Source organism: Hypanus sabinus, assembly GCF_030144855.1.
Source record: "Hypanus sabinus isolate sHypSab1 chromosome X1 unlocalized genomic scaffold, sHypSab1.hap1 SUPER_X1_unloc_5, whole genome shotgun sequence".
Taxonomy (NCBI): domain Eukaryota; kingdom Metazoa; phylum Chordata; class Chondrichthyes; order Myliobatiformes; family Dasyatidae; genus Hypanus; species Hypanus sabinus.
Genome location: NW_026778974.1, coordinates 174,364 through 186,692, shown reverse-complemented (window position 1 = coordinate 186,692; position 12,329 = coordinate 174,364).

Genomic DNA, 12,329 nt, shown 5'->3' with positions numbered 1-12,329 from the left:
GGAAACTATACCGGAGTAAGTGAGACGAATCTGGGGTAAGGGAGACAACACGGGGTTAAAGGAAACTACACCAGCGTAAGGGAGACGACTCCGGGGTAAGGGAGACAACACGGGCGTAAAGGAAACTACACAGGCATAAGGGCAACGGCTCCGGGGTAAGGGAGACAGCACGGGGGTAAATGAAACTACACCGGACTTAGGGCGATGACTCCGGGGTAAGGGAGACAGCACAGGGGTAATGGAAACTATACCGGTGTAAGGGAGACGACTCCAGGGTAAGGGAGACAACACAGGGGTAAAGGAAACTACACCGGTGTAAGGCAGACTTCTCAGGGGTAAGGGAGACAACACGGGGGTAAAGGAAACTACACCGGTGTAAGGGAGACGACTCCGGGGTAAAGGAGACAACTCTGGGGTAAAGGAAACTACACAGGCGTATGGAAGACGACTCTGGGGTAAGGGAGACAACACAGGGATAAAGGAAACTACACCGGCATAAAGGAGAAGACTCAGGGGTAAGGGAGACAACACAGGGGTAAAGGAAACTACACCGGTGTAAAGGCGACGACTCTGGGGTAAGGGAGACAACACAAGGGTAAAGAAAACTACACCGGGGTAACGGAGATGACTCTGGGGTAAGTGAGACATCACGGGGGTAAAGGAAACAACACCAGCGTAAGGGAGATGACTCTGGGTTAAGGGAGACAACACTGGGGTAAAGGAAACTACACCAGCATAAAGGAGAAGACTCAGGGGTAAGGGAGACAACACAGGGGTAAAGGAAACTACACTGGCATAAAGGAGAAGACTCAGGGGTAAGGGAGACAACACAGGAATAAAGGAAACTACACTGGCATAAAGGAGAAGACTCAGGGGTAAGGGAGACAACACAGGGGTAAAGGAAACTACACTGGCATAAAGGAGAAGACTCAGGGGTAAGGGAGACAACACAGGGATAAAGGAAACTACACTGGTGTAAGGGCGACGACTCAGGGGTAAGGGAGACAACACGGGGGTAAGGGAGACAACACGGGGTAAAGGAAACTACACCAGTGTAAGGGAGACGACTCAGGGGTAACGGAGACAACACCGGGTTAAAGGAGACTACACCGGCGTAAGGGTGATGACTCTGGGGTAATGGAGAAATCACAGGGGTAAAGGAAACTACAATGGCCTAGGGGAGGCGACTCCGGGTTAAGGGAGACAACACAGGGGTAAAGGAAACTACACCGGTGTAAGGCAGACTACTCAGGGGTAAGGGAGACAACACGGGGGTAAAGAAAACTACACTGGCATAAGGGCGACGACTCCGGGGTAAGGGAGGCAACACGGGGGTAAAGGAAACTACACCGGAGTAAGGGCGACAAGTCCGGGGTAAGGGACACAACACAGGGGTAAGGGAGACAGCACAGGGGTAAAGGAAACTACACTGGCATAAGGGCGACGACTCCGGGGTAAAGGAGACAACACGGGGGTAATGGAAACTACACCGGCGTAAAGGAGACGACTCAGGGGTAAGGGAGACAACACGGGGTTAAAGGAAACTACACCGGTGTTAAGGCGACGACTCTGGGGTAAGGGAGACAACACGGGGTTAAAGGAAACTACAATGGTGTAAGGGAGATCTCTCTGGGATAACGCAGGCAACACGGGACTCCAGGGTAAGGGAGTCAATACAGGGGTAAAGGAGACAACACAGGGGTAAAGGAAACTACAACAGCATAATGGAGACGACTCTGGGGTAAGGGGGACAACACGGGGGTAAAGTAAACTACACCAGTGTAAGCAGAGGACTCCAGGGTAAGGGAGTCAATACAGGGGTAAAGGAAACTATACCGGAGTAAGGGAGACTACTCCAGGGTAAGGGAGTCAATACAGTGGTAAAGGAAACTACACCGGTGTAAGGGAGACGACTCCGGGGTAAGGCAGACAACACGGGGGTAAAGGAAACTACACCGGCGTAAGGGAGATGACTCTGGGTTAAGGGAGACAACACGGGGGTAAAGGAAACTACACCGGCTTAAGGGAGACAACTCTGGGGTAAGGGAGACAACACAGGGGTAAAAGAAACTACACTGGCGTAAGTGAGACGACTCTGGGGTAAGGGAGACAACACGGGGTTAAAGGAAACTATACCGGCGTAAGGGAGACGACTCCAGGGTAAGGGAGACAACACGGGGGTAAAGGAAACTACACCGGTGAAAGGGAGACGACTCCAGGGTAAGGTAGACAACACAGGGGTAAAGGAAACTACACAGGAGTAAGGGCGACGAGTCCGGGGTAAGGGACACAACACAGGGGTAAGGGGAACAACACAGGGGTAAAGAAAACTACACCGGCGTAAAGGAGACGACTCAGCGGTAAGGGAGACAACACGGGGTTAAAGGAAACTACACCGGTGTTAAGGCGACGACTCCGGGGTAAGGGAGACAACACGGGGGTAAAGGAAACTACACCGGACTAAGGGCAACGACTCCGGGGTAAAGGAGACAACACAGGGGTAAAGGAAACTACAATGGCGTCAGCGAGGCAAGTCTGGGGTAAAGGAGACAACACGGGGTTAAAGGAAACTACACCGGTGTTAAGGCGACGACTCCGGGGTAAGGGAGACAACTCTGGGGTAAAGGAAACTACACAGGCGTATGGAAGACGACTCTGGGGTAAGGGAGACAACACAGGGATAAAGGAAACTACACCGGCATAAAGGAGAAGACTCAGGGGTAAGGGAGACAACACGGGGTTAAAGGAAACTACACCGGTGTAAAGGTGACGACTCTGGGGTAAGGGAGACAACACAGGGGTAAAGGAAACTACACCGGGGTAACGGAGATGACTCTGGGGTAAGCGAGACAACACGGGGGTAAAGGAAACAACACCAGCGTAAGGGAGATGACTCTGGGTTAAGGGAGACAACACGGGGGTAAGTGAGACAACACGGGGGTAAAAGAAACTACACCGGCATAAGTGAGATGACTCTGGGTTAAGGGAGACAACACGGGTGTAAAGGAAACTATACCGGCGTAAGGGAGACGACTCCAGGGCAAGGGAGACAACACGGGGGTAAATGAAACTACACCGGACTTAGGGCGATGACTCCGGGGTAAGGGAGACAACACGGGGGTAAAGGATAATACACCGGGGTAAGGGAGACGAATCTGGGGTAAGGGAGACAACACGGGGGTAAGGGAGACAACACAGGGGTAAAGGAAACTACACCGGCATAAGGGCGACGACTCCAGGGTAAGGGAGACAACACGGAGGTAAGGGGACAACACAGGGGTAAAGGAAACTACAATGGCGTAAGGGAGGCAAGTCTGGGGTAAAGGAGACAACACGGGGGTAAAGGAAACTACACCGGTGTAAGGGAGACTACTCTGGGATAAGGGAGACAACACAGGGGTAAAAGAAACTACACTGGCGTAAGGGAGGCAAGTCTGGGGTAAAGGAGACAACACGGGGGTAAAGGAAACTACACAGGCTTAAGGGAGACAACTCTGGGATAAGGGAGACAACACGGGGGTAAAGGAAACTACACCGGCTTAAGGGAGACAACTCTGGGGTAAGGGAGACAACACGGGGTTAAAGGAAACTACACTGGCGTAAGGCAGACTTCTCTGGGTTAAGGGAGACAACACGGGAGTAAAGGAAACTACACCGGTGAAAGGGCGACGAGTCCGGGGTAAGGGACACAACACAGGGGTAAAGGAAACTACACAGGAGTAAAGAAAACTACACTGGCATAAGGGCGACGACTCCGGGGTAAAGGAGACGACTCAGCGGTAAGGGAGACAACACGGGGTTAAAGGAAACTACACCGGTGTTAAGGCGACGACTCCGGGGTAAGGGAGACAACACGGGGGTAAAGGAAACTACACCGGACTAAGGGCAACGACTCCGGGGTAAAGGAGACAACACAGGGGTAAAGGAAACTACAATGGCGTCAGCAAGGCAAGTCTGGGGTAAAGGAGACAACACGGAGTTAAAGGAAACTACACCGGTGTTAAGGCGACGACTCTGGGGTAAGGGAGACAACACAGGGGTAAAAGAAACTACACCGGGGTAACGGAGATGACTCTGGGGTAAGCGAGACAACACGGGGGTAAAGGAAACAACACCAGCGTAAGGGAGATGACTCTGGGTTAAGGGAGACAACACGGGGGTAAGTGAGACAACACGGGGGTAAAAGAAACTGCACCGGCGTAAGGGAGACGACTCCAGGGTAAGGGAGACAACACGGGGGTAAAGGAAACTACACCGGCGTAAGGGAGACGACTCCAGGGTAAGGGAGACAACACGGGGGTAAAGGAAACTACACCGGTGTAAGGGATACGACTCCAGGGTAAGGGAGACAGCACAGTGGTAAAGGATAATACACCGGGGTAAGGGAGACGAAACTGGGGTAAGGGAGACAACACGGGGGTAAGGGAGACAACACAGGGGTAAAGGAAACTACACCGGCGTAAGGGCGACGACTCCAGGGTAAGGGAGACAACACGGGGGTAAAGGAAACTACACCGGACTAAGGGCAACGACTCAGGGGTAAAGGAGACAACACAGGGGTAAAGGAAACTACAATGGCGTCAGCAAGGCAAGTCTGGGGTAAAGGAGACAACACGGAGTTAAAGGAAACTACACCGGTGTTAAGGCGACGACTCTGGGGTAAGGGAGACAACACAGGGGTAAAAGAAACTACACCGGGGTAACGGAGATGACTCTGGGGTAAGCGAGACAACACGGGGGTAAAGGAAACTACACCGGCGCAAGTGCGACTACTCTGGGGTATGGGAGACAACACGGGGGTAAAGGAAACTACACCGGCGTAAGGGAGATCTCTCTGGGGTAAGCGAGACAACACGGGGGTAAAGGAAACTACGCCAGCATAAGGGAGATGACTCTGGGTTAAGGGAGACAACACGGGGGTAAGTGAGACAACACGGGGGTAAAAGAAACTGCACCGGCGTAAGGGAGACGACTCCAGCGTAAGGGAGACAACACAGGGGTAAAGTAAACTATACCGGAGTAAGTGAGACGAATCTGGGGTAAGGGAGACAACACGGGGGTAAGGGAGACAACACGGGGGTAAAGGAAACTACACTGGCATAAGGGCGACGACTCAGGGGTAAGGAGACAACACGGGGGTAAAGGAAACTACACTGGCATAAGGGCGACGAGTCAGGGGTAAGGGAGACAACACAGGGGTAAAGGAAACTACACCAGTGTAAGGGAGACGACTCAGGGTAACGGAGACAACACCGGGTTAAAGGAGACTACACCGGCGTAAGGGTGATGACTCTGGGGTAATGGAGAAATCACAGGGGTAAAGGAAACTACATGGCCTAGGGGAGGCGACTCTGGGGTGAGTGAGACAACACGGGGGTAAAGGAAACTACACCGGTGTAAGGGAGACGACTCAGGCGTAAGGGAGACAACACGGGGGTAAAGAAACTACACCAGTGTAAGGGAGATGACTCTGGGTTAAGGGAGACAACACGGGGGTAAAGGAAACTACACCGGCTTAAGGGAGACAAACTGTGGGGTAATGGAGACAACACAGGGGTAAAAGAAACCACACCGACATAAAGGAGAAGACTCAGGGGTAAGGGAGACAACACGGGGTTAAAGGAAACTACACTGGTGTAAGGGAGACGACTCCGGGGTAAGGCAGACAACACGGGGGTAAAGGAAACTACACTGGTGTAAGGGAGACGACTCCGGGGTAAGGCAGACAACACGGGGGTAAAGGAAACTACACCGGCGTAAGGGAGACGACTCTGGGCTAAGGGAGACAACACGGGGGTAAAGGAAACTACACCGGCGTAAGGGAGATGACTCTGGGTTAAGGGAGACAACACAGTGGTAAAAGAAACTACACTGGCGTAAGTGAGACGACTCTGGGGTAAGGGAGACAACACGGGGTTAAAGGAAACTATACCGGCGTAAGGGAGACGACTCCAGGGTAAGGGAGACAACACAGGGGTAAAGGAAACTACACCGGTGAAAGGGAGACGACTCCAGGGTAAGGGAGACAACACGGGGTAAAGGAAACTACACAGGAGTAAGGGCGACGAGTCTGGGGTAAGGGGGACAACACAGGGGTAAGGGGAACAACACAGGGGTAAAGAAAACTACACTGGCATAAGGGCGACGACTCCGGGGTAAAGGAGACAACACGGGGGTAAAGGAAACTACACCGGCGTAAAGGAGACGACTCAGCGGTAAGGGAGACAACACGGGGTTAAAGGAAACTACACCGGTGTTAAGGCGACGACTCCGGGGTAAGGGAGACAACTCTGGGGTAAAGGAAACTACACAGGCGTATGGAAGACGACTCTGGGGTAAGGGAGACAACACAGGGATAAAGGAAACTACACCGGCATAAAGGAGAAGACTCAGGGGTAAGGGAGACAACACAGGGGTAAAGGAAACTACACCGGGGTAAAGGCGACGACTCTGGGGTAAGGGAGACAACACAGGGTAAAGGAAACTACACCGGGTAACGGAGATGACTCTGGGGTAAGCGAGACAACACGGTGGTAAAGGAAACAACACCAGCGTAAGGGAGATGACTCTGGGTTAAGAAAGACAACACGGGGGTAAGTGAGACAACACGGGGTAAAAGAAACTGCACCGGCGTAAGGGAGATGACTCTGGGTTAAGGGAGACAACACGGGGGTAAAGGAAACTACACCGGCGTAAGGGCAACGACTCCGGGGTAAGGGAGTCAATACAGGGGTAAAGGAAACTACACTGGCATAAGGGCGACGACTCTGGGGTAAGGGAGACAACACGGGGGTAAAGGAAACTACACAGGAGTAAGGGCGACGAGTCCGGGGTAAGGGACACAACACAGGGGTAAGGGGAACAACACAGGGGTAAAGGAAACTACACTGGCATAAGGGCGACGACTCCGGGGTAAAGGGGACAACACGGGGGTAAAGGAAACTACACCGGCGTAAGGTAGACGACTCCAGGGTAAGGGAGACAACACGGGGTTAAAGGAAACTACACCGGTGTAAAGGCGACGACTCCGGGGTAATGGAGACAACACAGGGGTAAAGGAAACTACACCGGGGTAACGGAGATGACTCTGGGGTAAGCGAGACAACACGGGGGTAAAGGAAAGTACACCGGTGTTAAGGCGACGACTCCGGGGTAAGGGAGACAACACGGGGGTAAAGGAAACTACACCGGACTAAGGGCAACGACTCCGGGTAAAGGAGACAACACAGGGGTAAAGGAAACTACAATGGTGTCAGCGAGGCAAGTCTGGGGTAAAGGAGACAACTCGGGGGTAAAGGAAACTACACCGGCGTATGGGAGACGACTCCGGGGTAACGGAGACAACACGGGGGTAAAGGAAACTACACCGGTGTTTAAGGCGACGACTCCGGGGTAAGGGAGACAACTCTGGGGTAAAGGAAACTACACAGGCGTATGGAAGACGACTCTGGGGTAAGGGAGACAACACAGGGATAAAGGAAACTACACCGGCATAAAGGAGAAGACTCAGGGGTAAGGGAGACAACACGGGGTTAAAGGAAACTACACCGGGGTAACGGAGATGACTCTGGAGTAAGCGAGACAACACGGGGGTAAAGGAAACAACACCAGCTTAAGTGAGATGACTCTGGGTTAAGGGAGAGAACACAGGGGTAAAGGAAACTATACCGGCGTAAGGTAGACGACTCCGGGGTAAGGGAGATAACACGGGGGTAAGAGAGACAACACGGGGGTAAAGGAAATTACACCGGCATTAGTGCGATGACTCCAGGGTAAGGGAGACAACACAAGGGTAAAGGAAACTGCACCGGTGTAAGGGAGACGACTCTGGTGTAAGGGAGACGACTCTGGTGTAAGGGAGACAACACAGGGGTAAGGGAAACTGCACCGGTGTAAGGGAGACGACTCTGGTGTAAGGGAGACAACACGGGGGTAAGGGAAACTGCACCGGTGTAAGGGAGACGACTCTGGTGTAAGGGAGACAACACGGGGGTAAAGGAAACTACACCGGCGTAAGGGAGATGACTCCGGGGTAAGGGAGACAACACGGGGGTAAAGGAAACTACTCCGGCGTTAGGGCGACTACTCCGGGGTAAGGGAGACAACACAGGGGTAAACGAAACTACACTGGCATAAGGGAGACAACTCCGGGTTAAGGGGGACAACACGGGGGTAAAGGAAACTACACTGGTGTAAGGGAGATGACTCCGGGGTAAGGGAGAAGACACAGGGGTAAGGGAGACAACACAGGGGTAAAGGATACTACACCGGTGTAAGGGAGAAGACTCTGGGGTAAGGGAGACAACACAGGGGTAAATGAAACTGCACCGGCGTAAGGGCAATGGCTCCGGGGTAAGGGAGACAACACAGGGGTAAAGGAAACTACACCGACGTAAGGGAGAAGACTCTGGGGTAAGGGAGACAACACAGGGGTAAAGGATACTACACCGGCGGAAAGGAGACGACTCTGGGGTAAGGGAGACAACACAGGGGTAAACGAAACTACACCGGCGTAACGGAGACGACTCTGGGGTAAGGGAGACAACACAGGGGTAAAGGAACCTATACCAGAGTGAGGGAGACGTCTCTGGGGTAAGGGAGACAACACGGGGTTAAAGGAAACTACACTGGCGTAAGGGCGATGGCTCCGGGGTAAGGGAGACAACACAGGGGTAAAGGAAACTACACCGGTGTAAGGGAGACGATTCCAGGGTAAGGGAGACAACACAGGGGTAAAGGAAACTACACCGGTGTAAGGGAGATGATTCCAGGGTAAGGGAGACAACACAGGGGTAAAGGAAACTACACCGGAGTAAGGGAGACATCTCTGGGGTAAGGGAGACAACACAGGGGTAAAGGAAACTACACCGGTGTAAAGGCGACGACTCCGGGGTAAGGGAGACAACACAGGGGTAAAGGAAACTACACCGGGGTAACGGAGATGACTCTGGGGTAAGCGAGACAACACGGGGGTAAAGGAAACTACACCAGCATAAGGGAGATGACTCTGGTTTAAGGGAGACAACACGGGGGTAAAGGAAACTACACCGGCTTAAGGGAGACAACTCTGGGGTAAGGGAGACAACACAGGGGTAAAAGAAACTACACTGGCGTAAGTGAGACGACTCTGGGGTAAGGGGGACAACACTGGGGTAAAGGAAACTACACCGGCTTAAGGGAGACGACTCTGGGGTAAGGGAGAAAACACAGGGGTCAAGGAAACTACACCTGCTTAAGGGAGATGACTCTGGGGTAAGGGAGACAACACGGGGGTAAAGGAAACTACACTGGCGTAAGGGAGACGACTCCAGGGTAAGGCAGACAACACGGGGGTAAAGGAAACTACACCAGCATAAAGGCGACGACTCCGGGGTAAAGGAGACAACACGGGGGTAAAGGAAACTATACCGGAGTGAGTGAGATGAATCTGGGGTAAGGGAGACAACACGGGGGTAAAGGAAACTACACTGGCATAAGGGAGACGACTCCGGGGTAAGGGAGACAACACAGGGGTAAAGGAAACTACACCGGAGTAAGGGAGACGACTCCGGGGTAAGGGAGACAACACAGGGGTAAAGGAAACTACACCGGAGTAAGGGAGACGACTCCAGGGTAAGGGAGACAACACGGAGGTAAGGGAGACAATACAGGGGTAAAGGAAACTACACCGGTGTAAGGGAGACGACTCAAGCGTAAGGGAGACAACACGGGGGTAAAGGAAACTACACCAGTGTAGGGAAATGACTCTGGGTTAAGGGAGACAACACGGGGGTAAAGGAAACTACACCGGCTTAAGGGAGACAACTGTGGGGTAATGGAGACAACACAGGGGTAAAAGAAACTACACCGACATAAAGGAGAAGACTCAGGGGTAAGGGAGACAACACGGGGTTAAAGGAAACTACACTGGCATAAGGGCGACGACTCCGGGGTAAGGCAGACAACACGGGGGTAAAGGAAACTACACCGGTGTAAAGGCGACGACTCCGGGGTAATGGAGACAACACAGGGGTAAAGGAAACTACACCGGGGTAACGGAGATGACTCTGGGAAAAGCGAGACAACACGGGAGTAAAGGAAACTACACCGGCGTAAGGGAGATGACTCTGGGTTAAGGGAGACAACACGGGGGTAAAGGAAACTACACCGGCTTAAGGGAGACAAATCTGGGGTAAGGGAGACAACACAGGGGTAAAAGAAACAACACTGGCGTAAGTGAGACGACTCTGAGGTAAGGGGGACAACACGGGGGTTAAGGAAACTACACCGGCTTAAGGGAGACGACTCTGGGGTAAGGGAGAAAACACAGGGGTCAAGGAAACTACACCTGCTTAAGGGAGATGACTCTGGGGTAAGGGAGACAACACGGGGGTAAAGGAAACTACACTGGCGTAAGGGAGACGACTCCAGGGTAAGGAAGAGAACACGGGGTTAAAGGAAACTACACCAGCGTAAGGGACACGACTCCAGGGTAAGGGAGACAACACAGGGATAAAGGAAACTACACCAGCATAAGGGAGACGACTCCAGGGTAAGGGGTCAACACGGGGGTAAAGGAAACTACACTGGCATAAGGGCGACAACTCCGGGGTAAGGGAGACAGCACGGGGGTAAAGGAAACTACACCGGTGTAAGGGAGACGACTCAGAGGTAAGGGAGACAACACGGGGGTAAAGGAAACTACACAGGCATAAGGGCAACGACTCCGGGGTAAGGGAGACAGCACAGGGGTAAAGGAAACTACACCGGTGTAAGGGAGACGACTCCAGGCTAAGGGAGACAGCACAGGGGTAAAGGATAATACACCGGGGTAAGGGAGACGAATCTGGGGTAAGGGAGACAACACTGGGGTAAGGGAGACAACACGGGGGTAAGGGAGACAACACGGGGGTAAAGGAAACTACACTGGCATAAGGGCGACGACTCAGGGGTAAGGGAGACAACACGGGGGTAAAGGAAACTACACCGGCGTAACGGAGATGACTCTGTGGTAAGTGAGACAACACGGGGGTAAGGGAGACAGCACAGGGTTAATGGAAACTACACCGGTGTAAGGGAGATGACTCCAGGGTAAGGGAGACAACACGGGGGTAAAGGAAACTACACCGGCATAAGGCAGACATCTCTGAGGTAAGGGAGACAACACAGGTGTAAAGGAAACTACACCAGCGTAAGGGAGACGACTCCGGGGTAAGGGAGATGACTCCGGGGTAAGGGAGACAACACAGGGGTAAAGGAAACTACACCAGTGTAAGAGAGACAACACGGGGGTAAGGGAGACAACACGGGGGTGAAGGAAACTACACCGGTGTAAGGGAGACGACTCCGGGGTAAGGGAGACAACACGGGGGTGAAGGAACCTACACCGGCATATGGGAGACGAGTCTGGGGTAAGGGAGACGACACTGGGGTAAACGAAACTGCACCGGTGTAAGGGAGATGACTCAGGGGTAACGGAGACAACACGGGGGTAAGGGAGACAACACGGGGGTAAGGGAGACAACACGGGGGTAAAGGAAACTACACTGGCATAAGGGCGACGACTCAGGGGTAAGGGAGACAACACGGGGGTAAAGGAAACTACACCGGCGTAACGGAGATGACTCTGTGGTAAGTGAGACAACACGGGGGTAAGGGAGACAGCACAGGGTTAATGGAAACTACACCGGTGTAAGGGAGATGACTCCAGGGTAAGGGAGACAACACGGGGGTAAAGGAAACTACACCGGCATAAGGCAGACATCTCTGAGGTAAGGGAGACAACACAGGTGTAAAGGAAACTACACCAGCGTAAGGGAGACGACTCCGGGGTAAGGGAGATGACTCCGGGGTAAGGGAGACAACACAGGGGTAAAGGAAACTACACCAGTGTAAGAGAGACAACACGGGGGTAAGGGAGACAACACGGGGGTGAAGGAAACTACACCGGTGTAAGGGAGACGACTCCGGGGTAAGGGAGTCAACACGGGTGTAAAGGAAACTACACCGGCGTAATGGAGATGACTCAGGGGTAACGGAGACAACACGGGGGTAAAGGAAACTACACCGGTGTAAGGGCGACGACTCAGGGGTAAGGGAGACAACACGGGGGTATAGGAAAATACACCGGTGTAAGGGAGACGACTCAGGGGTAACGGAGACAACACCGGGTTAAAGGAGACTACACCAGCGTAAGGGTGATGACTCTGGGGTAATGGAGAAATCACAGGGGTAAAGGAAACTACAATGGCCTAGGGGAGGCGACTCCGGGATAAGGGAGACAACACGAGGGTAAAGGAAACTACACCGGCGTATGGGAGACGACTCTGGGCTAAGGGAGACAACACGGT